Source organism: Neofelis nebulosa, chromosome 8 (assembly GCF_028018385.1).
Source record: "Neofelis nebulosa isolate mNeoNeb1 chromosome 8, mNeoNeb1.pri, whole genome shotgun sequence".
Classification (NCBI taxonomy): domain Eukaryota; kingdom Metazoa; phylum Chordata; class Mammalia; order Carnivora; family Felidae; genus Neofelis; species Neofelis nebulosa.
Window position 1 is genome coordinate 84747301 of NC_080789.1, and position 27226 is coordinate 84774526.

Below are 27226 nucleotides of genomic sequence, written 5' to 3' on the forward strand. Positions count from 1 at the left end.
GTGTATAGTGTTGTTGTTGTTGTTGTTTGGTAGGCCCAGGAGGTTTCTTATGACTGGCCTACTTAGGATTCTGTGCCTTTTTTGAATCATTCCAGGTGGCCAGGGAGATGGCATGCTTCCATTGAGCTGTCCTCAGTTAAATGCCTCCATGTTTTGGAGTGGAGGTGGCTGGTTCCAGTCAAATTGCTTGGAATGTATTCTCTGAAAGGAAAGGTGTCCTTTTACCAGGAGAGAATGGAAGGGAACATATGCAGGCAATACCACATCTCCATTAGTTGGTGGAGGGGCAGTGCCGAGAAGAGAGGGGTCTTTCTGGTGAGTGCAGAAAATGTCCACGAAGTAGTGCTAGTAATAGCTCAGCTTTTGAGATTTCAACAAAGGGTCTGTTGGGACACAGAGGATGGCTTCCCTCTCAGGCAGAGGAGTCAAACCATGACACTTACAAGGCTCAAACAAATTCATACAATGCCTTGTGACTCTCTTTCTATACATAGCCCTAACACCTTGAAGGCAATCTATTCTCTGTAATTGTTTTCCTCGATTTCTCCCTTACCTTTCCTTCCCCACCATGATCACTATTCCACTCATACCAAGTCATTTCTTCTGCTCTGGTAAAGGACACTGATGACCTTCTCATATGCAGATTGTATGGTCTCTTTGCAGTGCTACCTGACTTCCTATCTCATAGTTTGACACTGTGATTCACGTCTTTCATCTGGGAAATTTCCCCTCTCTCAACTTCTGAGACACAGTTCTTTCCCTGTTCTGTTCTGTCCATGTGTATCTCTGAATAATCCCATATTGTCAGTGACATTGGACATGGTAGACCATGTCCTTGTTCACATTTAAAGGGCAAGAAGCTAGCATTTCAGGTTTAGGTTGAGTTTTATATAGAAAACAAAGATTTATAATGAGAGAAGTAAACTTTTGGGGAAGCATATAGAGAGAACAAGGCATACAGCTTGGTCTGCATAATTTACAAAGAAGGTCTAACGTGGGCAGAACTACTGAGAAGTCGCCGAGATTCAGGAAGATGATGAGGGGCGCTGCTACATTTTCAAGTGTAGGGCTGCAAAATGAACTTGGGTTCTTACTTCTGTGATTTCCCCACCCTCCCCCTCAGTTTCCCTGCATAATCAGCCTTACATTTAAAACATCAGAGAATTCAATATTGATTACTACATCACAACCTTTAAATGGACATCTATCCTTAGCACTCTGTCGTGACCAAAGCAAGATGAACAGTTCATCCTTAGCCAAGGGGCTGCTCTTATCGAGTTAACTCCCATGATCCCCTTCAAAAAGAATATTACTTGTTGATTGCTTCAAAAAGCATGTTTCAAATGTCTGTTTAACAGTACTTTTTCTTCAGTCCACTTGAAAACAATTTTAGTAATTTTTCCTACTCATTTTTGTAGAAACATCCCACTTTGCTGTGGCCAACTTCTAGGAGTAGATAATAAGCCATACGTGAGTGTGTACTACAAACCAAATCGGGTGTCTTTTGGTGCTAAAAGATAAGTCTGGAACATTTCACCCATGGAAAAATCATTAGAAACTAATACATGTTGAATTTTAAAAGGTATTATAGATTTGCCCTGGATTTTAAAAATATTTAGTGTTAATATGTCATATCATCTGTTTTGCTTAATACAAAGCCTTAAGCACTATTTTAACCATCTGAAAATAATCACCTTGATTTTCAAGCTTTTAATTTTATAGTAGATCATAAATCCTATCAGGGCATTAACTTCTGATATTTATTACCTGACATTGTCTTTATATAGATTTTTTAAAATTTCACTTTAATTTTTGAAGTATGAATATAGTTCTTATTTTAAGAAAATTAAAGATGAAATTTTTATTACAAAATAGTCATTGCAGATTGAGAAAACACCGGTGAGCAAAAAAGAAGCAAATAAAATTTGATTCACAAATAACAACTGCTGAATGCATCTAGACATTCCAGGCTTTTTTGTGGAAATATAGGGTTTTTTTTTGTTTTGTTTTTTTAATAATTGGATCAGTTGTATGTGTATATTTTTTCCCCTTTAATGAACCATTATGGGGGCACCTGGGTGGCTCAGTTGGTTAAGTGTCCGACTTCAGCTGGGGTGGTGATCTCGTGGTTCATGGGTTTGAGCCCCACCTCGGCTCTGTGCTGACAGCTCAGAGCCTGGAGCTTGCTTCGGATTCTGTGTCTCCCTCTCTCTCTGCCCCTACCCTGCTCATGCTGTATATGAGCTCCCCCCACCCCCAAAATAAATAATAAACATTAAAAAAATTAAAAAAAATACGACATTATGTACGTCCTTAATCTTGTATGCAACTTGTTAGAGTGGAACTTTTTTTCCATGACCTAATTACTACTATGAACAGCATTCTGTCATCAGGGTTATTTTAAAAAATACAAATTCTCATATCCTATTGCTTTTTTAAACAATATTTATTTTTGAGAGAGAGACAGAGACAGAGACAGAGACAGAGACAGAGAGAGAGAGAGAGAGAGAACATGAGTGGGAGAGGGGCAGGGAGCCAGGGAGACACAGAATTCGAAGCAGGCTCCAGGCTCTGAGCTGTCAGCACAGAGCCCAAGGCAGGGCTAGAACCCACGAACCAGTGAGATTATGACAAGCCAGAGTTGGATGCTCAAACAACTGAGCCACCCAGACACCCCTTATTGCTTTTTGATAATAGTAATAACAGCTAACTTTTACTGGGAGCTTCTCATGGGGTAGGCACTGTGCTCAGTCCTTCTATATATGTGATTTGACTGCTCACAACAATTTCATGAGCTTCCTGGCAATATCAGTCTTTAATGGACAAGAAGCTAAAGCAAGAGATTTATAATTTTGACCAAACTCGTAGCACTAGTAAATGGCAGAACCAACATTCAGATCCAGGTCTGTGGGCTCCAGTCTGTGCTGAAAACTACAATAAAATACAGTGAGGACGTTTGGGATATATGTTGTAAGATGTCACTTTAAACATGCTTGCTTGTTCAGTGTCCTCAATCTGCTAGTCTTTGAGATTTCTGAGATGAGGTAACATTGTCACGAAGCTTTGAGGAAACCGTAAGCCAGTGGAAAGAGTGGAATAATTTCCCCCTGGTAATCAGAGAGATCTTGAAATCCTGCTAGAAAAGCACTAGAAAGTACATTGTTTTGTTTCTTTTCTCTGCTTGGGCTCTGTTACCAAGCCCCCATACCTGTCTGACTAATTTTCAAGAAGTACCATTATCATCATAAAATGCATTATCAAGTACCAAGTCATTTACCTTAATTCTTGCCTCTCTAGCCAGTCATTAGCAGCTAGTGTGGAATACTTGAATATAACTTCCCTGTGAAAGATAGAAATTACCTTCTTGGGTACCAAGGAATGGATAGAACTTTCATAAGAAATGTAGAAAGTGATGGGAACTTTAGCATCAGTGGGCTATTTAATAGATTTAGCAATAGAGTTACCTCTCAGTTATCATCTTCTCAATGAGCTTTGTCCTGAGAAGTGAAGCATCAAGCCTCATAGTCAGAAGGGTCTGAGTTTGAACCCCAGCTTTACCAATTGCTAGCTCTATAATCTTGGGTATATTGCATAATCTCTCAGAGCCTGTGTTTTATCATCTGAAATATACACAGAGATGGATAGATATACACTGCTTGGCTGTAGTAGACCAAAGAATATGACCTTTTTCTTAAAAACAATACTAAGACAGCTTTCTGCTTTGTATTTGCTCTTCTGTGGGATTGGGGAGCACATTTTAACCCTCTTTTCTGTAGTAAAGCTGAATTTTGGTTAAATTCCCATATGGAAAAGGTAACTTAATTATACAATTTTCAAGCATAAAGACACCTCAGATATAATCCATTTCAACACTCGGATTTCAGATATGACTAGATTTGTGGCTCAGAACTGGCAAGTAATCTGATTAGTGGTAGAACCAAGACCCCACCATGGTTGTCTATCTTGGCATAAATAATAAAGTTACTGCTGATGGCTGTCAAAGGAGATAAAATTTACAAAGTTTTATTTTGTGAATGGTCTTTGAAAATGAGTTTTTTTTTTTTTTGTCAAACAGACCTCTGTAATCCAAATGAAAATTAGAGGCTAGGAAATGTAGTTGCTAATGCATCAACAAGGAGAATACAATAAAGTCAGAAAATGATCTCTTAACTCCAAGGACTGGGATCTTTGTAATGAAGCAAAATTACTGTCCTCAGCAGAAGACCATAACTACATCAATGTGTGTGTGGTACTGTTTTTTTTTTTTTTTCTGTTTTACCTCATAGAGTGGATATTTATTTTACTTTTATTGATACTTTTAGGTTTAATGAATTTTACATATTAAACACACATACTCATAAATATCATATACATGAAATTAGAATTTTCTTAACTATAATTTTGTTGCGGTTAAATTTTCATACTAGTTTTTGAAAACCTACCTTCTTGTCTTAGTGGTAATATAAGTGTGGATTTACCACTTTTCATAACTGTATTTTGAAAGCTTTATAGTCCTTTAGAGACAGACTCCCTGGAAGCCTTGCCAGTCAGCAAACACACAAGATTAATAACATGAATGATTTGATGATTTTGGCATCTTGTAAAAATTATGCATTAGATTTTCTTTAAAGAAGTGTAACATGTATTTTCCACTTTGAAATCTTTAACTTTTAGCTCATGTTTCAAATAGACTATTGGTGTGTACCTAAGTTGCTCCTCCCAAGACTTTAAAAAATGGTTTGATGAGTGATAATGTAAATTTTAGAGTAAAATGCATGGTAAAAAAAACCTGTTTTAATGGATTTGGCTTTTTGGAATAACATTGATTTTTCTTTTAAAACTCCAAATTTCGTATCAGTGAAAAATTAATAACTAGTAATTTCACCTTCACTTGACCTAGCTTTTGAAACAGTTGAAAATGCCAATGACAGATGTAGGGTGTGAGTGTTTCATTATGCAACTTGTCCCCTTTATTGAGTTGCCATTTGCCGAACTGGGAACAATATATATGTCACGTGTTGTGCTGGATGTTGTTTTTAGGATCCTTTAGCTTTTTTGTTTGTTTAATTAAATAAAAATAATGTAGAGGTTTATTGACAAAAGCATTTGTATATTTGCCTGCATTAGACATTGTAAAGAACATATTGCATGATCCACAAAACATGCCTTTTTATAAAGGCTAGCATTTTGAAATGCAGGTATTTGTGTTTATGTAAAGTTCAGACATACGTGTGTGTGTGTGTGTGTGTGTGTGTGTGTGTGTGTGTGTGTGTGTCTGTGTGTATAATTTGTTCCCCCCAAAAGAGCTAGTTGAGAAAGCAACATGCAGTGACTATCATTGTAATTTCTTTTGTAAAAGCTTTTCTTTTGTGGGTCTTCCTCACCCCATTACCGTTTGAGAAATATTGAAACCAATTCATGTATTTTTACATTTTGAGTCAGAGACTATTCTAATAAAGAAAATTAGTAACATACTTTTATTTCTCTCTACATAGAGTGCACTATCCCAACCACTTTTTATATGTGCTAGCTCAATTATTCCTCGAAACCATGCAAGTAAGTCACTGAAGGTTATTTATCTTGCCCAGGGTCACACAGCTAGTAAATGGTAGCATTGGTATTTGAACCCAGGCAGTCTGGCTCTACCCTCAACCAATTCACAGCACTACTCCCAAGTTGCAAAGTACTTTTAGAATGATGGCTTCCATATTTATAAGACCAATTCCATGGTGAACAAATTATCTTCTTAAAGGAAGGATTTAAATTTAATTTTTTTCTTTTATTTATTTATTTTTTAACGTTTATTTATTTTTGAGACAGAGAGAGACAGAGCATGAACAGGGGAGGGGCAGAGAGAGAGGGAGACACAGAATCTGAAACAGGCTCCAGGCTCTGAGCCGTCAGCACAGAGCCCGACGTGGGGCTCGAACTTACGGACCGCGAGATTGTGACCTGAGCCGAAGTCGGCCGCCCAACCGACTGAGCCACCCAGGCGCCCCATGAATTTTAATTTTTTCTTAAGTGTAGTTGATCCTTATCATGAAAGGACAGCTCTCTGCTCTGTCTAGTTGCCACATTGATTTTCAAAATGGACTTTTTTTAAAAGTTTATTTATTTTGATAGAGAGCTGGGGAGGGGCAGAGGCGGGGGTGGGGGGGAGAGACAGAAAACACCCCAAGCAGGATCTGCGCTATCAGTGCGAGCCCAATGTGGGGCTTGAACTCACAAATCAGGAGATCACGACCTAAGCTGAAAGCAAGAGTCAGACACTCAACTGACTGAGCCACCCAGTTGCCTCTCAAAATGGACTTTAAGCTTGATGAGACAAAAGAATTTGTTTTGAAATTTGAAATTTTGAATACAAAGCAATTAAAGGAGCATAAATTTTCCCAAGTTGTTCAGATTGGTCAGGATTGTAGTACTGTTTGTTTTTGTGTAAAATAAGGTTTTTGCCTCTTGTGATAATAGCTCTCAGTGAAGTTAACAGAATTTGTGTTAAATATAATATGGAGAGTTATAATAAATAACACAGAGCTTTTCCTTTCTCTTACAATACTGAATGATTAATTTTAACTTTCTCTCAAAAAAAAATCTGGAATGCGATATAGTATTTGGGAGGTTCATCAGCACACACCTCTGCTGTTTGTTTTTCAGTCAGTGTTCAAAATCACTACCGTCAGCAACAGAGCCCTGAAAAATCAATATTTAGGCTCTTAGACTCCTGATAGGGGTATAAGGGCAGGGTTGGCTACCTCTTTAATTTGCCCCCTGATGTTCGTGAGTTCCCTTCCCGTAGCTTTTCTTGAGATAGGAAAAGGAGGGAAGTTTTATCAACCCCCAGTGGATAATTCCACCATTGTGAATTTCTGCCTGTTAGTCTTTTACTGTTACACACATTCACACCTCATATATTTTGCTCTAAAAGCAGAACATCTGAGATGATTCTGTGGTTGAAAAAGATCTCAAAGAGATGGAGGATAGATTTAATGTTGCCATTTTTAGATAATGCTGTAAATAGAATGGCAGCTGTCCTCGGATGCATAGCAGATATACAGTACATATGCTGAATAGGAACAGATAAAAGATTGCACTCAATTAATCCTCATGAAAAGTAGCATTTTAACCATGGAGTCAGTGATCGAGTTTTTCGGTACAGTGTACTTATTCTGTACCCTCACATGATGCAATACCATGCTTTGAAGGTGATTCAAGAAGGGAGAAGTTTACTAACATTCTCTACTAAGTTTAAAGCAATCTGTAAGATCTTATTTATTTGCCCTTCCCTCTCTTTTTTAAAAAATCCTGTAAGCAATGCAAATCTACAAACTTTTCTGGAACACCTATTATGTATAAAGCATTCTTGGTGAGGTGAGGGGAACAAGAACTATTTTTTTGTATAGAAAAGGCATAGACAGAAATATTTCATGTAAGAAGAATGTGACAATTGGTAGAAGTGAATTTGGATAGATATCTTTAGTTCAGTACCAGTTGAACATTTATAGAACAACACCTCCATTTCAAGTATATTGCTTGTAGGTACTGTGGATACCAAGATGAATTAAACCAGGCCCCAAGGAGCTTTTCTTCAGGGAGATGGCATGTAAACTAATCATTACATTTAGTAATTGAATATATAGCTTAAATATTCAGAAATAGTAGAGGAAGGGAAGATTAATTCTCCTGGAATGTGTTGGGTAGTAAGGATAGGCTTCAGAAGAGGTGATGACTGACCATGATTTTGAGGCATGGATAAAAGTTTGGTAGATAAACAATGAGAGATAAAGTCAATAGAAGAAGGTGAGAGTGTTACAGAAAAAGGGAATATCATGCCCAAAGATAAGGAAGCATGAGACTACATGGAGTTTTGGACACCGGATAGTCTGGGGTTAGCTTTGCCATGTACAATCTCTGCATTCTTGGAGGGTGTCTGGTGTGTTCAACAAAGACAGGGTTGTAAAAGTCCAAGCCAAAAAACAAAGTAAATTATATATGTAAACTTTGTATGACAGCAACTTAAATGAAAGCAGACCCGGTTTTGGATCCAGACTCTGGAACTTGTTGTTCTGTGATCTTGAGCAGTTTTCTACACCTCTTAGGCCTCAGATTTTCATTAAAAAAATGGTGGTTCTGATATTTAACATAAAATAGTGCATTGTCTGATACCTGTATATAATGTCGACTTTAATTATCACTGTTTGAGTTTTTTTGGTTGACCATCTGATGGTGGTATTAGTGAGGGATAAAAATACAACCTCACTCCATCAATGTAGTGTCACTGCCATTCTTCCCATGAAGTCTGGATTGTAAATGATGTGTGAGAGAAAATTGAAAGAGCTCTGAAATAGGAGGTTGGAGACTGAATTCTAGTTCTATATTCGCCACAAACTAAGGCTGGTGAGCTTGACTGAAAGTGTGCTCTGTGAGTTTATTCTTCTCTGAAGGGCTGGGGTTTATCCTAAATGTCTGCCTGACTCATGTCCTAGCTGCTATGAGTAGTTTCTGAGGAGCAGCCCAGCCACTTGAAAGAGATAAGCTATACAACTTAATTCCAGTAAAGTCTTACTAAAACAGAAATTGGCCTATATAATTTTTCTGCTTGGGGAAAAATTGTCTATAGCAACCAAACTCATTTCAAAGAATGGTGGTTTCCCATTGTAAAAAAAAAAAAAAGACAAAATACAATTAGCATCCCCTAAAATTCATTAAACATGCAGAAAGGTGTTTGGTCAGCCTTGCAGTTTTACTCAAAGGTCAAGAATGGGAAGAGTGGAGTGTGGTTTGATGCTTTGGGTGTGTGATGGTAACATTGTGGTTAGGTATGCTCCCAGGGACATCTGTTGAGATTCTCTGCATCAGAACATGCAAAAAACACTAATGAATCATGTTAATGATTGATAAAGTTTATATGTTGAGAAAACTTAGCTGGCATTGACTAGGGAACATAGTGCTTCTTTCTGTAAATTAATGGTAATACTCATGAATAGGGAATATTCATTCACAAAGTTCAGAGAGATTAACATCCTAAAGAATATAGTAGTCAGTAGGGCCACAGTCAAGGAGTGTTAACTCCAGATTCCAAACCACAGCCCTTTGATATTACTTCCTCTCATGACAAAACCTAACTGCTATTTTCACTGTACATTAATTCTGATATCATTTTGGAGTAATAGCATGTATGGCTCTATAGTTTCTTAATGTAGACAGTCCTTTCTCTTTCTCCCCTCTACTTCCTTGCTTTGTTTCCCACGTTAATCTGGTAACCAGCCACTTATTGTACTGATTATCTTGTAATTGAAACTGTAAAAAGCCTATGGCAGGTAAACCTATGGCGGGCAGATGGTCTCCCCAGTATGTCAGCTGTCTCGGATGTGGGGGTTTTTTTTGTTTTGTTTTTTGATAGTACAGTGTGGCAGTGTGGTCTGGGAACACACACACACACACACACACACACTCACTCACTCACTCACAAAGAAAAGAGCCCAGATCATACAATTTGAAATTTAACAGAATGTATTTGCTAACACTTTTGAAGTTGCCTTAAGACGAAAATTCATTATGGGAGCATCTTTTGTGGAGCATGAAGTGAAAGAGCAGGAGGGGAAACTGCAGTGTTGGGAAGACTGTGGAGGTTGTTACAACAGATTTTTCAGTAGCAGTGTTGGTGCCTTTGGTCTTTTGGTGGACTTCTTCCTGGAGGGGGGGGGGGGAGAGGCAGAAATGCCCCCAAGCTGTTGATTTCTTCTGCTTGTTCTCATAGCAGCCTGAGGGGAAAAGTGCTTGTTTAAACACTAATATATTCCATAAAAACCAACAATTATGGCAAGGTTTTTTAAAAAAGAAAATTACATTAAAGATGAATGAGGGTATATTGAAATAATTATGTTTTAAGGTGCGTAACATTAAAAGATATTGAATAGAATATTGACTGTTTTGTGGAAATAGCAATAATGAGATTCCTGTCACCTAATCTTACAATAATTGGGTTATTACTATGCAAATGAAGGTATTACTTTAAAAAAGTAAGGAAGCAAGACAGATCCTTGAGGCAGTGCTTTATCTGTTCTTAAAGCTGTGCTGTCAGTTCTTCTTAGACTGAAGATCCTTTTCCAAACAATTTGGGAGATGCTCATTTCACTATTTGCCCCTGAATTCCACTAGAATATTTTTCAGCTGCCACAGGTAGCAGATTGGTGGCTGGTGATTTTATTTTATTTTATTTAGCTCTTTGTGGAACCCAAAGGAGTAATTAAACTGTGTAATTATTGCCCACTGTCTTTTTTTTTTTTTTTTAAGAAATGAAATGTTGTGAATTTTGCTGCCAAAGATACATGCTGGAGCCCTTATCTCCGCTTTCCATACATTTCTATCATTATTGTGTAGTGTCGGGTGGTACCCATACACCTCAAAAGCCACCAGGTCATTCTGGGCTAGCAGACCTCCTAGGACACCTTTGTGGCTGAGGAAGCGATTCTGTTAGTCCTCAGTCACACTCAAATCAATAGTCCATACATTGCTGTCACCACCATGTCCATTTAAGCTCCTATGGCACCCATCAAATGAATAGAAATATTTGGGACAATTGCCACTTTAGTTCATGACCCAGGTAAATACCTGTGTGTTCAGCAGGGAATAGTGTTTCAAACTGTTGATTGCTGAGGCTTTGGATGAAAGGTGATTATATTTCCTGGGAATGTCGTATGGTTTTTACACAACACCACTATACGAAATGTTCTCCATGTAAGGAAAGATACAAAGCTCCACTTTAGAAGTGCCCTAGTATTTTTACATAGAGAAAGCATCAAACAAAAGTCTTGGACTGAGCCTTATTGAAACCTCACAATGGATTTTTTATATTTTAATACTCGTTGGTAGTATATACTGGATTCATCAAAGCAAGCAGATTTGAGGAAATCATGAAAAACAAATTTCATTTACCAGGTACTTTTGGTTCCAAGGATTAGGAGGTCAATAAAATATAAGCCTTATCAGTTTATTTCAGAATCAGTTGAGACTTGAGAGACTTGATAAATGTCATCAACAATTGCTCTTTCCCTTATGTCCGCCCATAGTTGTTAAGGTAGAACTAGGCTCAGAGTGGCTACTGCATGTGATATTATATTCATGCCATTCTCTGTCCAGTAGAGAAATCCTAGAATAAAGTTGTATTTATAAGGGTACAGATTTGTTGTGTTATAGTTTTTAGGCATGATTTATCAAATGTAAATAACATTTTCAAACAGTTTGCCATCCTGAAAATATTAATTCTAAATCCTTTCATTTCCATAATGCAATTAATTTGGTTAGCCTCAATCAATCGATATAGGAAGAGAGTTTTTATTAGATCTTTGTGGAAGGGATATTTGGGAAAAACACAGAATTGTAGCATGTCGTTTGGGTTAGAATAAGTTATGCTGCTGTTATGAACAATCCTAAAGTCTCATTTACAAACCTTGTGAGTTTAGGTGGCTCCACATGTTAGCTTTGCTTTCTGGACTTAATTTTAAGGTACCTCCTTATATGCCTGCTTCATGAACTCCCAGGCCAAGGAAGAGAGGATTGGAGAGCTGAGCACTGGCAGTTACTTTATTCCAGAAGTGACCAACATTACTTCTCATATTCCTTTGCTAGAACTAACTATATGGTCACTCCTAATTTCATTGGGATGGGAAGAGGAGAGCCAGATATTGATCAATATTAGCAATATTGATCATATCCAGTATTGACTTATTTTCTTAACTGTGAAATATGGAACATTACTCATGGTGTGTGTGTGTGTGTGTGTGTGTGTGTGTGTGTGTGTGTGTGTAATTACAGCAAGGAGTGTAATGAATGATTTTTATTAAAAACAAAGGATTTTCCTCCTATTCATTGATGGACCCATTTGTTTAGACTTCCTTGGACCATGCTTAGGTTTTATGGAACAGATTGTACTTTGACTAAGGTCACTGTGCAGTCAACCTTTACAGACAGGATTATATTGAGCTTTTAAACCGTAGCTGTAACCAACTTGCAATAATGATAAACATTGCCGAAGAATGCCTTTGTCCAGTTGTGATGAGAGTTGGTGACATTAAATGCAGTTAACGGTTACTCAGGTTGGAAAGGGGTTATTTGATTTGCCAGAGAAGGCAACATTAGAATCAGTACATTCTTCAACTCATTCTGCTAGAATCTGCAAAGAAAAGAGAGTGTGGCTTTAGTATAATGAATGCATTATCTTTATTTCGTTTTATTTATGTATTTATTTATTTGTAGAGAGTAAAAGAGCACAAGCAGGGGAGAGGGTCAGAGGGAGAAGAGGGAGAATCTTAAGCAGGCTGCATGCTCAGCACAAAGCCCAACGCAGGGCTCAATCCCACAACCCTGGGATCATGACCTGAACCGAAATCAAGAATTGGATGCTCAACCAACTGAGCCAGCCAGGTGCACCACCCCATTATCTTTTTAAACAAAGTAGAATATTTGGAGCTAATAGGTGTTTAGCAACAGTAATAGAAGTTTGTATCTTATTTACCTTTTGTGGGGGTAAGATGAAAACAAGGGTGTGTTTCACCTTGAGGGGCAAATATTTTACCATTTGGATAGAACAGCTTCCTGTCATCCTCAGAAGGTAACCAAGTAATTTCTTTTAAATACCATCATGAAATCATGAATTTAAGCATATTTGCTGAGTTTGATCTATTGCAATTCCTAGTCTTTTTGAAGCCTCAAATTGTCTCACCCTTGTCTAATGGAAATCTCTTCAGGTTTACTCCTGAGTACTTTTGACCTAACTGTAGTCATATTTGATAGCGTCCTTGGTATGTGGCATGTCAAGATGTTCTAGGTACGTTTTGTACACATCCTGCCCCTATCTACTTCTCCATCTACTTCTTGTTTTCTAAACACTAGGTATGTTTTCTATGCACAAGCTACTGGCTTGGTCATTATTTATAGGCCTAAATAGACAGTGCTGTTTTATGTGAATTTAGAATTTTTACTTCTAGTACTCAAGTATTAAATTGGGGCTATCGAATTTCATGTCAAAACAAAGACATTTAAAATGGTCCCAATATGCCTGGGTGGCTCAGTTGGTTCAACTTCGGTTCAGGTCATGATCTCATAGCTTGTGAGTTTCAGCCCCTGCATCAGGCTCTGTGCTGAAAGCTCAGAGCCTGGACCTACTTAGGATTCTGTGTCTCCCTCTCTCTCTTTCTGCCCCTCCCCTGCCCATGCTGTGTCTCTGTCTGTCTGGCTGGCTGTCTCTCCTCTCTCTCTCTCTCTGCCTCTCAAGAATAAATAAACATTTAAAATAATTAAAATGGTCCCAATATATGTGGTGTCTGTCAGAAGTTCTAATGTTTTTAAAGAACTACATTTCAGCTATGGAAGAATATCATCTTTTAGCTATGAACTATAATGTATGCATTTAAAATGTTTCTGATCTTAGTATTTCTTTGGCTTAATACTGTGGGCAAAGTCTTTGTTCATAGTTTATATTTGGCTCCCTTTTGTCTAGTGATGATATAATCTGCCACAAGTTACTGTGTTTATAGACTCTTATGCATAGAGTTCTACCTTTATTTTTTAGCATGATTGCTTCCTCTTGATCACCATTCACCAATGTGTATCCGCTGCAGTAATTTCCTCAGAAGTTGGCATATACATTATATTACTTATATATTTCTTTAAAAATTCCAAAATTATTTTTTGCACAAGAGTGAACATTAGGAAAATTTCATCATTTTACTGCATATAGTCCATTTCATAGTTGGTTTACATGGTTAATTGCACTTCTAGAGACTGCACCACAAAGTATTGTTTGGCAATAAAACATAACATCGGCTTGCTCAAAAAATCCTTTTTAGGCAGAGCCTCATCTGTGAGGATTTCTTTTCCTTAATATGATCAGGGAATAAAATGCCCCTACTTAGCTGTGTAGGAGGAAAGAGGAAGTTTAGGATCTAAAGTTTGTGTGTGTGTGTGTGTGTGTGTGTGTGTGTGTGTGTGTGTGTTTTAAGAAACTTGGTTATGTATAACTTTGGACTGCCCTTGTTGACAAGAATGCCAGGACCAGTCTGAGTGACTCTGACAACTAACTGTTCCATCTTTTCAGAAGATGGTGTTCTGTTCATCTGAAATGAATCACCTGGACAGAACCTTTCTGATACATAGAGATCTTCCATTCCACTTGTTTACTTATCCTGTTTCTTACTGTTTGGAGTCTTCTAGAGGCTCTAGGAATAACCAGAGGCCCATGAGATTAGATGTATTATTGGATCACAGTTATTTGCAAATGATACACAAGTATACTGCCTCATTATTTTTTTTAAAGAAATTAGGGCAGTATTTGAAAAGCAAGTCTAACCAGATTTAGTAATAAAGGAAAATACTATTTCACATATCCAGCCATTAGAGATAGGGCAGATTGTTGGCTTGACTTTGTCCAGTGCTTGCAGCATCTTATCTCTGCAATTCCCTTAGCTTTGCCATCCTCTCTATGCCAGCTTTATTCTTTTTTTTTCAGTACAGTTGACTCACAAAGTTACTTTAGTTTTAGATGTTCAACACAGGCATTCAATAAGTTTATACTATGCTCACCACAAGTGTACTTATGACCTGCCACTGTACCACACTATTACAGTATCACTGACTACATCCCCTATGCTGTACCTTTAATTCCTATGACTTATTTCATAACTGGAAGCCTGTACCTCCCAATCCCCTTCACCCATTTTGCCCATCCCTCCACCCACCTCCCCTCTGGCCACCATCCGTTCTCTGTATTTTTAAGTGTGATGATTCTGCTTTTTATTTGTTCATTTATTCATTTGTTTTGTTTTTTAGATTCCACATATAAGTGAAATAAATCATATAGTGTTTTTCTCTGTCTGACTTATTTCACTTAGCATAATACCCTCTACATCCATCCATACTGTCACAAATGGCAAGATCTCATTTTTTACAGATGAGCAATATTCTATCATACATACACACACACACGCACGCACACACACACACACACACACATTCCACATCTTCTTTATCCACTTATCTATCCATGGACACTGAGGTTGCTTCCATATCTTGGCTATTGTAAATAATGCTGCAATAAACATAGGGGTGCACATACCCTTTGAAATTTTCATTTTCTTTGGGTAAATACCCAGTAATAGAATTCCTAGATTGTGGGGTGGGTGGCTCAGTCAATTAAGCGTCCGACTCTTGATTTTGGCTAATGTCATGATCTCATGGTTGTGAGGTCAAGCCCCATGTTAGGCTCTGTGCTGAACGTGGAGCCCACTTGGAATTTTCCCTCTCCCTCTCTCTCTCTCTGCCCCTCCACCACTCGCATGTGCACTCTCTCTCTCTCTCTTTTTCAAATAAACATTGGAAAAAAAGAATTACTAGATTGCATGATATTTCTATCTTTAATTTTTTGAGGAACCTCTGCACTGTTTTTCCATAGTGGTTGCACCAGTTGACATTCCCACCAACAGTGCACAAGGGTTCCTTTTTCTTTACCTCCTTGCCAATACTTGTTATTTCTTGTCTTTTTGATTCTAGCTATTCTGACAGGTGTAAGGTGATATCTCATGGTATTGATTTGCATTAGGATATTCTATGCTTATGTATTGGAGAAATTAATATTGTTAAAATGTCCATATTACCCAAAGCAATCTAAAGATTCAATGCAATCTCTATCAAAATACGAATAGCAGTTTTCACAGAAGTAGAACAAATAATCCTAAAATTTCTATGGAACCACAGAAGACCTCAAATAACCAAAGCCAGCCTGAGAAAGAAGAACAAAGCTGGAGGTATCACAATCCTAAATTTCAAGATATATTGCAAAGCTGTGATAATCATAGCAGTATGCTCCTGGCACAAAAATAGACACCTAGGTCAATGTAACAGAATAGAGAGCTCAGAAATCCACGCTTATATGGCCAGTTAATCTACAACAAAGGAGGCAAGAATATAATGGGGGAAAAGTCAGTTTCTTCAAAAAGCAGTGAGGGAAAACTAGACAGCTCCATGCAAAAGAATGTAACTGGAACACTTTCTTACGCCATACACAAAAATAAACTCAAAATAGATTACAGACCTAACTGTGAGACCTGAAACCATAAAACGTATAGAAGAGAACATAGGTAGTAATTTCTTTGACATTAGCCTTAGCAACATTTTTCTAGATATGTCTCCTAAGGCAAGGGAAACAAAAGCAAAAATAAACTATTGAGACCTTAACAAAATAAAAGGCTTTTGAACAGCAAAGGAAACCATCAACAAATGAAAAGGCAACCTACTGAAGGAGATAGATTGCTGGTAAGGAACATCTACTAGCAATCACCGGTAAAGAGCATGGGATTACCATGGTTGCTTTAAATTTAACACCACAGGGGTTGGGCTCAATCTCTCAAATCACATAGCTCTTATATGCTGAGGAAGGGATATTGAGGAGAAAACAACACTATCTTTTGCATTATGCCTTAGAGTTTATTTGTGTATTTATTGTAATTGGTTTGGCTGTAGAATTTGAGTAAAATAATGACCAATTACAGTCGGAATAAGAAAAAAGGAGGGAAAAAGCCAATATGATATAATGTATCCAAAGATGTGTGATTTGATTATAAAAGTCTTTCAAGACATTCCTCTGATTTTTATTAATTTTTAAAATTTTGCTGACTGTGAATTATAGGAGCAACCTAATGTCATCCCTTTGTACTTCCAGATGATCTCAGTGAAAAACCACTTTCTGTGCAATATGATTAAACTTGCCCTTCACAGCTGTCATCTGAACTGAGCTTTTTGTTCTAGTTTTTCTTCTTTGGCTTCTTCTAGAAAAACCTGTCTTATAGGTTAAAGAGTGTCCTCCTGGGCTTTAACACCACCACCCATATTATTGTAGATGCAAACCTGGAATGTTGTCTACTCTTCCCTCCAACTTTCCAGAGCTTTCCTGTTTCTCAAAACCCAGCTGAAATACTATGTCTATGAAGCCTTTCAGTAACCAGCCTAGACCCAAGAGTCTTCTTCTCTCTTTTTTCTCTGAAGACATAAGTATTATTTTGTCTTCAGTTCATTTGTTGGTCAAATTATCTGCTGCCTTTTGAGACTTCTCTTCTATGTCTTTGAGCTATTATTAACATCTATTATTTTATTTTTTTAATGTTTATTTATTTATGAGAGAGGGACAGAGTGCTAGTGGGGGAGGGGCACAGAGAGAAGGAGACACAGAATCCAAAGCAGACTCCAGGCTCTGAGCTGTCAGCACAGAGCCCGATGCAGGGTTGAACCCAATAACCTGATCATGACCTGAGCCGAAGTCAGATGCTTAACCGATTGAGCCACCCAGGCGCCCCAACATTTTCTATTATTGATTATGACTTTTTTGAAAATAGAAACCCTTGATACCTTAATGAGTCACATGAAAATTGTTTTTCATGTTGTCATGTTGGAAAGTGAAGTTTAGATAAGCTCTCATTCTGGACCTAAAAATAACTCACATTTATTAAGTTTGGCTATATGACAAGTGCTTTATGGGTATTATCTCAGTTTTTCCTCACATACAAATATAAAAACTCCATGTAGTAGTTTAGACAGAAGCCTATCTCTAAATAGTTGAAGTAAGAAAGGGAATATAGTGGTGCCCTAACAGAAAATAACCTTTAAACTCATGGTATGTCGAAAGACATCCATCTCTCACTCTGGTTTTCTGTCACTTGGCTTTACTTTTCTCTTAGTTGATTTTTTTTTAGGTTTGAAAGATTCTAAATAACCTCAATCATGGTGGTGGTGAGGGAGATCTAGCAATTGTTGTGGTGATGGGGATCCCCACATAGCTTCCCATAACTGGTCGGGATTACTCAGGCCTGAACAGTCATCCCTAAAGTACATCTAGAGGAGGTGTGGGTCAGACCCACTTGAACCATGAAGTGTGAGAATAGGGACAGCATGTTTTTTTTTTCAATGAGATCCTGAGTAGACAATTACTCTGGTAAGTATTATTTCTAATTTGCAGATAAAACCTGGGTTTAGAGATTAAGTAATTTGCCTAAGAATACCCACATAGGAAGACTGTGCCCAGCATAAATTCCAGAATTTATGCTAATCACTTTGCTATATTTCAGTATTTTTATTAAACTGTGTTTGAATAGCAGTTCTCAAAATAAAAATAGCATCTATTGAATAGACCTTATTTTATGTATCTTAAGTAGCAGTCCTCTTAAGATACTCAGTGCCCACCCTTCCTCATATAATCTCATCTTTTTCTTTTCTTTTCTTTCTTTTCTTTTCTTTTCTTTTCTTTTCTTTTCTTTTCTTTTCTTTTCTTTTCTTTTCTTTTCTCTTCTCTTCTCTTCTCTTCTCTTCTCTTCTCTTCTCTTCTCTTCTCTTCTCTTCTCTCCTCTCCTCTCCTCTCCTCTCCTCTCCTCTCCTCTCCTCTCCTCTCCTTTCCTTTCTTTTCCTTTCCTTTTCAACCAAATCAGGAACCATTATCTGGAATTATTGCATAATGGTTGAGTGGCTGGATTCGCTTTCCTAAGGCTGTATTTCAGTTATGTTTTCTTACTCAGATCTTTGTACGGCAATACTTTGATAGCTCTTTGTGGTTGTAAAGGTGCTGCATATGACAAAGAAATTTCAGATGATGGCCATGGAAGATACTCACAGAAGAGAAGTAGGTTGGCCACAGACTGCTCCCTCCATTCTCTGTGGAGGTGACTGGATATAAGGTGGAGATTCATGAGTATGTTAGTCCAAGATCTGTCAACGGAAAAATGCTTGGGGAAGTAAACAAGGGCAGACTGAGCTGTGGATGTGGAAGCCCTGATGCTTAGAGCTCCTTAGATGATGAAAGTGTTTGGGTCCTGTTATCTCTGGCTCCTTCCGAAATCTAGGGCCTGCCCTGATCTTGCTTGGGCCTGCCGGCAGCGGTCTTGTTCTTCAGGTTCTTCCTGCCTTTTCAGTACTTAGGAGAGACCACCTACTGATTCACTGCAACTCCAAGCCTTCCTTTTCATCTCTTTGTGACCCAAGAATTTCAGATATCAAAAATGAGTTTTCTATACTTTTGGTACTGTATTTTAGGTGCTCTTTAATTTTTTATATTTTAACATACAGACATACGTTTTGTTGTAGCAACCCCTTTCCTGGCGTTCTGGAATGTATTCCTTGTTTTACTTCTTTCTCTGCTAATGACTTTTTTAACTTTGAAGTACTTAGATCACAGCTTCTTTATTAATAAGTTTTAATGACTTTGTTTTCTCCATCTCATATAACAAAGTACATTACAGGTGTTGCTCAACAATGTATTTATTTAATTTGACTTGGTACTCAGAGATGGGGTGAACTGTCTGTGACATTAATATGAAGACCAGGGTTTTCATCTTATTAATAGAGGTGGCCTGAATACTGTTTTACTCTACACTTTCAGTTTGGGCTGAGAGCTATAGGGTGACCAAAGTATACCAGCCTAATCCACAGATTGGTATGTAGTTCTTACCATCTTTGTCCCTTCTGTCTTTAATATATCACCTGAGAGGTTAGTTTAGGATTAATTTTTGTTCATTGAATATATAATTTGGTGTATTATTAGTTTTTTTTTTTTTTTGCTTCTAGTCAGAAATAATGGCTTCGTGTTGTAAAAAGCATTAAAATATTATGCTGTATCTTATCGAAACTAGGTCAGTTATTTTATAGTTTACATTTGATCCATGATGGTACTATGGCTGGAAAGGAAAACAAGTCTTCTTCTATAGAAACATGGCCAATTAACAGTGAAAAATGCATTTTTAGATAGCCCTCCTGATAATAGTTCATGGTCCATATTGAAGGTATTTGATCTGTTCATTTACTGATTTTTCATTGGTAAAGTATAACTTCATCTTCAGGCCATGGACATCAGCATAGGAGTACATCTAGTTTAATTTCTAATGTTAAAAACCACAAAGGCTTTTCTAAATTAGCAGGGGCATTTACACAGTAAACTAGTGAAAAATGTTATGAGCTTTCGTCAGCTGTTTGGGTTTTAGCGGCCACTTTGGGGCTTTTACACTTCTTTCTCTTTCCCATCCAATCGCCAGGAGGCAAACAAAGAAATATAATTTGCATCAGCTATAGAAATGCCTCTGAGATCACTGCTCTAAGTGTGCTGGGGATTTGGAGTAGAAATCCTGAAAAAGAGAAAAAGGCAAGGGTAAAAGCTCTGTTGACAAGGGAGTTTCATAGGCATGCAGTGAGAGCACAACACTGGACGTGTGAATACAAATTTTGCAAGCTTTCTCTTCTCTTGTGAAAAAAGTCTAGGAGTGTGGTGGTTCCGTCTGGTTAAAGAATTGGAGACAGTGACAGCTGGATAGCTTAGTTTTTCTTTCCAATGCAGATACTTCCCTGTTGGTGTGTTTAACACCTTTACTCCTTCTTGTCCTGCTACTCCTCTCATGTGGCACCACTGGGTGAGAGGAAGGTAGGTGGCTCCCTCTGTACAGGATGCTGAGCAGTGCTCCATCATTTGGCTAGTCCATGGGGCTGGAAGGGAAGGGCTTTTGAATTTTCACTGTGATGCAGAGCATTAGCACATTCACCCTCTGCTGGCATCAGGTCAAGGAACCCAAGTTAGCTTGTGAACCAGTTTTTCTCTGGAGTAAATATAATACATGCATTTGGCTAGGAGGTCATCTGTTAAAGGTTGATTTTATTTTTTCAGTAGGATCAGGTATTTGTTCAAATTTAGAAAGCATCTAAGTAAAGGCAATGTAGACATTTAATCAAAGCAAAATCTATTCTAAAAAAATAGGAAGATCTCATTACAGATTCACAGTCTGTGTATTTGTGTGCTCAAGGATAATAATAATACTGGGATACATTTCAGAGAAAAGAGATGAGTAAAAATAAGAAAAAAAATTAATGGATTTGAGCCCAAGTAAATGAAACTCTATTATTTAATTATAGTATCTGACTGTGAATATAAATGGGAGATGTAGAGCAAGGACTTTTTCTGCAGTTTGGATCATAGAAAATTTCATGGCTAAAAGGAGAAGTCTGATACTCTGAGCTACATGCCAGAGGTTTGATCCTTCATAAAATGAATCGGGGAGTATAAAATATATTTTAGGATTGAGGACAGTTCCTTTTGCACACAATTAAGTGTTTTTACAACTAAAGTGAATAAAAACTGCATAATGTGGAAAATACGGCAGTGTCCTTGAAATTTGCCGCTTTGTAGAACTGAATAGATAGAATAAGACTTACTGATACACGATGGGAAAGGACATACTAACTCTTACACTTTCATGTTTGGAACCTCTTGTGGGGAGTGTCTGCAGTAATATCAATGGTTGGGCCATTTATTTGTTACCAATTGCTATTTTTGGCATGCATGTAAGTTTAAACCCCAGTGTCCTGCTTAAATTCCAGTGTAGATGAGTGATGATATTCCATCTGACATGTTCTCATTTTGCATTTCTTAAGGAAATGAGGCATAACTGCATTCCCAAGCAGACTTTTGATATATACTTTAGGTAAAAATCTAATATTTTTATTCTTCATTTTGTAGTTCCATATCATTAGACCTTAGTTCTAGGTTTGACATTATCACTGACACACATGTGACCTTGTGTAACTTAACTTCATCTCTCTGAAATGTGTTTTGTATAAAATAAATAATAGTCTAGGTAATTGTTAAGCCTACTCAGAAGTTTAATAGACTATGAATTGTTGATGGTTTACATCCTCAATAAATACACTGAGCCAAAATTTTGTCCAGACTTCAAAATTTTTCAAGTTTCTATTCATTTTAATGCATTAGAAAACACATTCTCTTAGAGATTATCTTTAAAAGTTGTCCATCCAAAAGATTATATACATCAAATGCCAGAAATCTTGATGTTTCAAATTAGAGTCAGGTTCTCCACTCCTCACCCCAGCTAATCTCAATTCATTTCTCAGTTATCTTTTTAGTGGAGGTATGAATATATGTGCAATTTAGGTGGAGGGAAACACGAGAGCTTGGGGAGAAAACAAAACAGTATCTCATATAGCTACAATTACTCTGATGTTTATATTTTTGATTTGTCAATCTCACATATTTGTAGAAAATTTTAGTAGGGCATGATTCATGACATACTTCATTCAAAGTGGTAAAATGATGACACTATCAGACTATGATAAATTATGTATATATTGTCATACCTGAAGCAATAACTAAGAAAGCTATACAAAGAGACTCTCAAAAATACTGCATATAAATCAAAATTGAATTATAAAAAATATTGAGAGCAGAAAAAAAGAAAAGGGAAATGAAAAATAGAGAAAAGCAGAAAACAAAAAATGAAATTTCAGACTTCAGCCCTAGCATATCGATAATTATATTAAATATAAATGGTCTAAATATAGCAATTAAAAGATTCTCAGGGTGTATTAAAAATCAGACCTAACTATATGCTGTTTATAAGAAATTCTCTTCAAATATAATGATATAGGCATGTTGAAAGTAAAAGGACAGATAAAGATGTATAATGAAAATATTAATTAAAAAGGCAGGAGTTGTTATATTAATATCTGATACAGTAGACTTCAGAGAAAAGAAAAATTTACCAGTAGAAGAGAAGGCTATTACATAATTATAAAAGAATTGGTCCATCAAAAAGACATGGCAATCCTAAATATGCATGCACTAAATTATTGAACTGTAAAATACATGAAGTAAAAGTTGACAGATTTGAAAAGAGAAATAAACTCACATATAGTTGAATATTTCAACACCCCTACCTCATCAATTGATAGAAAACTAGACAAAATCAACAAGGATATAGAAATCTCAACATCAGACTCTAATTGCTATTCACAAAACTGCACCAATCAGCAGCAAAATACATATTCTTTTCATGTGACTATGGAATAAATACCAATAATGACCATATCCTGGATCAGAAACAAATCTCAACAAATTTAAGAAGAATTAAAGTCACATGGAATGTATTCTTTGACCACTATGGAATCATATTAGAAGTGAATAACAGAGGAGCGCCTGGGTGGCACAGTTGGTTGAGTGACCGAATCTTGATTTAGGCTTGGGTCATGGTCCCAGCATCATGGGATCAAATACCATGTCGGGCTTTGCACTGAGCATGGAGCCCCATTAAGATTCTTTCTCCCTCTCCCCCTCCCTTTGCCTCTCTCCCCAACTCCTGCTTTCTCTTTCTCTAAACTAAAAAAAAAAAAGGGGGGGGGAGGAGTGAATAACAGAAAGATAACACAAAAGTCTCTGAACACTTGGAAATTCAGCAACATTCTGAATTATAAATAATAATCCACGAGTCACAAAGGCAGTCTCAGAGGACATAAATAATACATTGAACTGAATGAAAATAAAAATCCAACATCAAAATTTGTGGGTCAGAGATAAAGAAGTGCTGAGAGGGATCTTTACAGCCCTAAATTCATACATTACTCATTTGAGATTTTTCCTTTTTTCTAATCTAACCTTCCATTTCAAGAATCTAGAAAAGGAAGAGCTGTATACACCCAAAGAAAGCAGAAGAGAAATAATAAGAACAAATGCCAAGAAAATTGAAAGCAGAATAATCAATGAAAAAATATTATTTGGAAATTTTGATGATATTGATAAATCCCTGCAAGACTGACAAAAAATAAAGAGAAAATACACAAATTACCAATATCAGGAATGAAAAAGTGTATGACTGCAGACCCTGCATACATCAAAATGATAATATGAGGATAGCACAAACAACTCTATACATATATATTTGACAACTTAGATGAAATGGACCAATTCCTTAGAAAACACAAACTACCACAACTCACTTAATATTAAATAGATAATTCGAGTATCCCCATAATTAATAAAGACATTGCACAGACAATTTTAAAACTTTCAAAAAGGCATATTTGGTCCCAGATGTGTTCACTAGAAAGTTCTAACAGACACTTAGAGTAGAGAAGTAACACCAATTTTACAGTGTCTTCCAGAAAACATTTATTTTATGGTAGTATTATCTAGATACCCAAGAAGTACAGTAAAAACAAACACACACACAAATATCCCTTAAGAACACAGACACAAAAATCCTTAACAAAACATTAGCAAATAGAATTCAGCAATATATAAAATGGCATATATTTCATGATCACTGGGGTTTTATTCCAGGGATGCGAGGCTGGTTAGTACTTGAAAAACTATTAGTGTGATTCACCATATAACAAGCTAAAGAAGAAATGTCATATGATTCTATCAATTCATACAGAAAAAAGCATTTGACAAAATTTATCACCCATTCATGATAAAAACTCTCAGATAAATAGGAACAGGGAACTTCTTCAGTTTGATATAGATCATTTATAAAAAGATGCAAAACAATCTACAACTAACTTTGCCTTTCATGATGAAAGACTGAATTCTTTCCCCTTAGATCAGGAGCTAGGTCAAGAATGTCTTACTCACCACTCTGAATATAGTACTAGAATTTCTAGCCAGTTGAAAAAAAACTAAAAAAAAAATTAAAAAAATTAAAAGCATAGATATCAGAAAGAAAGAAGTAAAACTTTTTCTATTTTCAGGTGATATTTTTGTTTATGTGGAAAATCCCAAGGAACTTAAAAAACACACTTGTCAATCTAATAAGTGAATTCACCAAAGTAGTGGGATATAATATAAACATACAAAAATCAATTATTTTCTTTTATAATAGCAATGAACCTGGACACCAAAATTAAAAATACAATATCATTTACGATTACTCAAAAAAATTACTTAGGTGTAAATCTAACAAAACATGTATAAGACTTATCTGCTGAAATCTAGGAATATCTAAAAATAGATATACCATGTTCATGGATTGGAAGACTCACCATTACAAAGATGACAGTTCCCCCAAACTGACATAGAGTTTAACATAATCCCTATCAAATTTTTAGAAAGATTTTTTTGTACATGTAGACAAAATTATCTTAAAAATTATATGAAAAGGCAAAGGAATCAGAGTATAATGAATTTGAATTAGAAAAATAAAGTGACAAGGATTAACTCACCAAATATCTAGATTTATTATATAGCTATAGTAATCAAGGCTGTATGTTCTTGGTAGTGAGAATAGACACATATATCAGTGGAACAGAACAGTGAATCCAGAAATTGACCAACACAAACATACTTAGTTGATTTTTGACAAAGGTACAAAACCAATTCAATACAGCCTTTTCAACAAATGATATTAGACCAATTGGACATTCACAGGCCAAAAAATGAACCTTGACCTAAGTCTGACAGCTTATACAAAAATTAACTCAATATGTATCGTGAACTGAAATGTAAAATTTGAAATTATAAAATTTTTAAAAGAAAAAAAGAGTCTTTAGGATCTAGAGTTAGGTGATGTTTTTTTGAACTTTCTGCCAGAAGCACAATCCATAAAAGGAGAAATGATAAATTGGATTTTGTTTAAGAACTTTTGCTCTGTGAAAGACCTTCTATGAGGATGAAAAGACAAGCTACAGACTGGGAGAAAATATTTGCAAACTATGTATCTGACAAAGGACTAATATTAGGAATATAATCTTTCAATCTACAGTAAAAAAAAAAATCCAAATAGAAAATAAACAAAAGACATGAAGAAACATTTCATAGGAAAGTATATATAACAGATAGCAAATAAGCCCATGAAAGATGTTCGGCATCACTGATCATTACAAAAAAGCAGAATGGCTAAAATAAAAAATAATGACAACATGAAATGGTGGCAAGGATGCACAGAAACTGGCTCATTCATGCACTGCTGATGGGGATGTAAAATGGTACAAGCATTCTGCAAAATAGTTTGGCAGATTTTTAAAGAAAACTAAACAGACAACTCCAGTACAACCCAGCAATTGCTCTCCTGGGCATTTATCCCAGAGAAAGGAAAACTTTTGTTCACACAAAAACATGTATGCATATGCTTGTAGCAGCTTTACTCATAATAACTTCAAACTGGAAACAACGCAGTGTCCTTCAATGAGTGAATGGTTAAATGATCCGTTTGATAGAGCACTACTCAGCAATAAAATTGAGAGAACTATTGATGCTCCAACTTGGATAAATCTCCAGAGAATTCTGTTGACTGTATGATTTCATTTTTATAATATTTTTGAAGTGGCAAAATTATAGAAATTGTAAGTTGATTAGTGATTTCCACTGTTTATAGAGGAGGTGGGATGGGAGGGAAAATGGTTATGGCTATAAAAAGGAAATTGGAGGGATTTTTTGTCTTTTTTTGAGAGAGTGTATGAGGGAGGGAAAGATGGAGGGAGGGAGAGAGAGAGAATGAAAGAATGAGAGAGAGAGAGAGAGAATATGCGAATGCTAAGCAGGCTCCTTGCTCAGCACAGAGCCTGATGTGGGGTTTGATCCTACAACATGACCTTACCTGAAATCAAGAGTCAGACGCTCAACCAACTGAGCCACCTAGGTGCCCCAGGGATTTTTAAGATGATGGAAATGTCTGTCTTGACTCTATCAATGTTAGTATCTTGGATCTGATATTGTACTATAGTTTTGCAAGATATTACCACTGAGGGAAATGAAGCAAAGAGTATAGGAATCTCTGTTTCTTACAGCATTAATGATCTCAAACTAAACTGTTTTACTCAGACAGCTTAAGGCGCCTGCGTGGTTTGGTCAGTTGAGTACCTGACTCTTGATTTCTGCTCAGGTCATGATCCCAGGGTTGTGGGATTGAGCCCCACGGTTGGACTTTTCCCTGAGTGTGGAGCCTACTTAGGATTCTTTCTCTCCCTCCCTCTGCCCCTCTCCCCTACTCTGGAGCGCTCTTTCTCTCTCAAAACTAAAAAAAAAAAAAAAAAAAAATTAAGAAAAGGATAGCTCTCTACCAGCTCCTAGATCAAAATCCAAAGCCTTTCCTTTGTACTTTCCAAACTCACTCATGTTCTGCTTCTCTCTCTCTTACCTAATCATGCTGCAGCTGCAGTGGCCTTTTTCTATCCCTGGACATGCTTAGCATGCTGTCACCACAGGGCCTTTGTACTTGCTATTCCATCTTCTGGGAAAACGCCTCTTTCTGATTTACTTACTTTATCCTGGTCTATGTGTAATACTCTCTCTAAAGTAGCACTCCTGTCACAATCTATTCCCTTATTTGGATTTCTTCTTCTCAGTAAAAACATATTTGGTACTTTAAAAAATTTCACATTTGTAGGATGGGAACCTTAAATTCCTTTGTATTCCTTC

At 36.7% G+C, this 27226-nt stretch overlaps 1 protein-coding gene across 8 annotated transcripts in view; it reads left to right on the forward strand.

Annotated features, from left to right (window-relative positions):
* Nucleotides 1-27226, forward strand: part of SOX5 (SRY-box transcription factor 5) — a 1021816-nt gene that overhangs the window by 121090 nt on the left and 873500 nt on the right. The gene's annotated exons all lie outside the window — the stretch shown is intronic.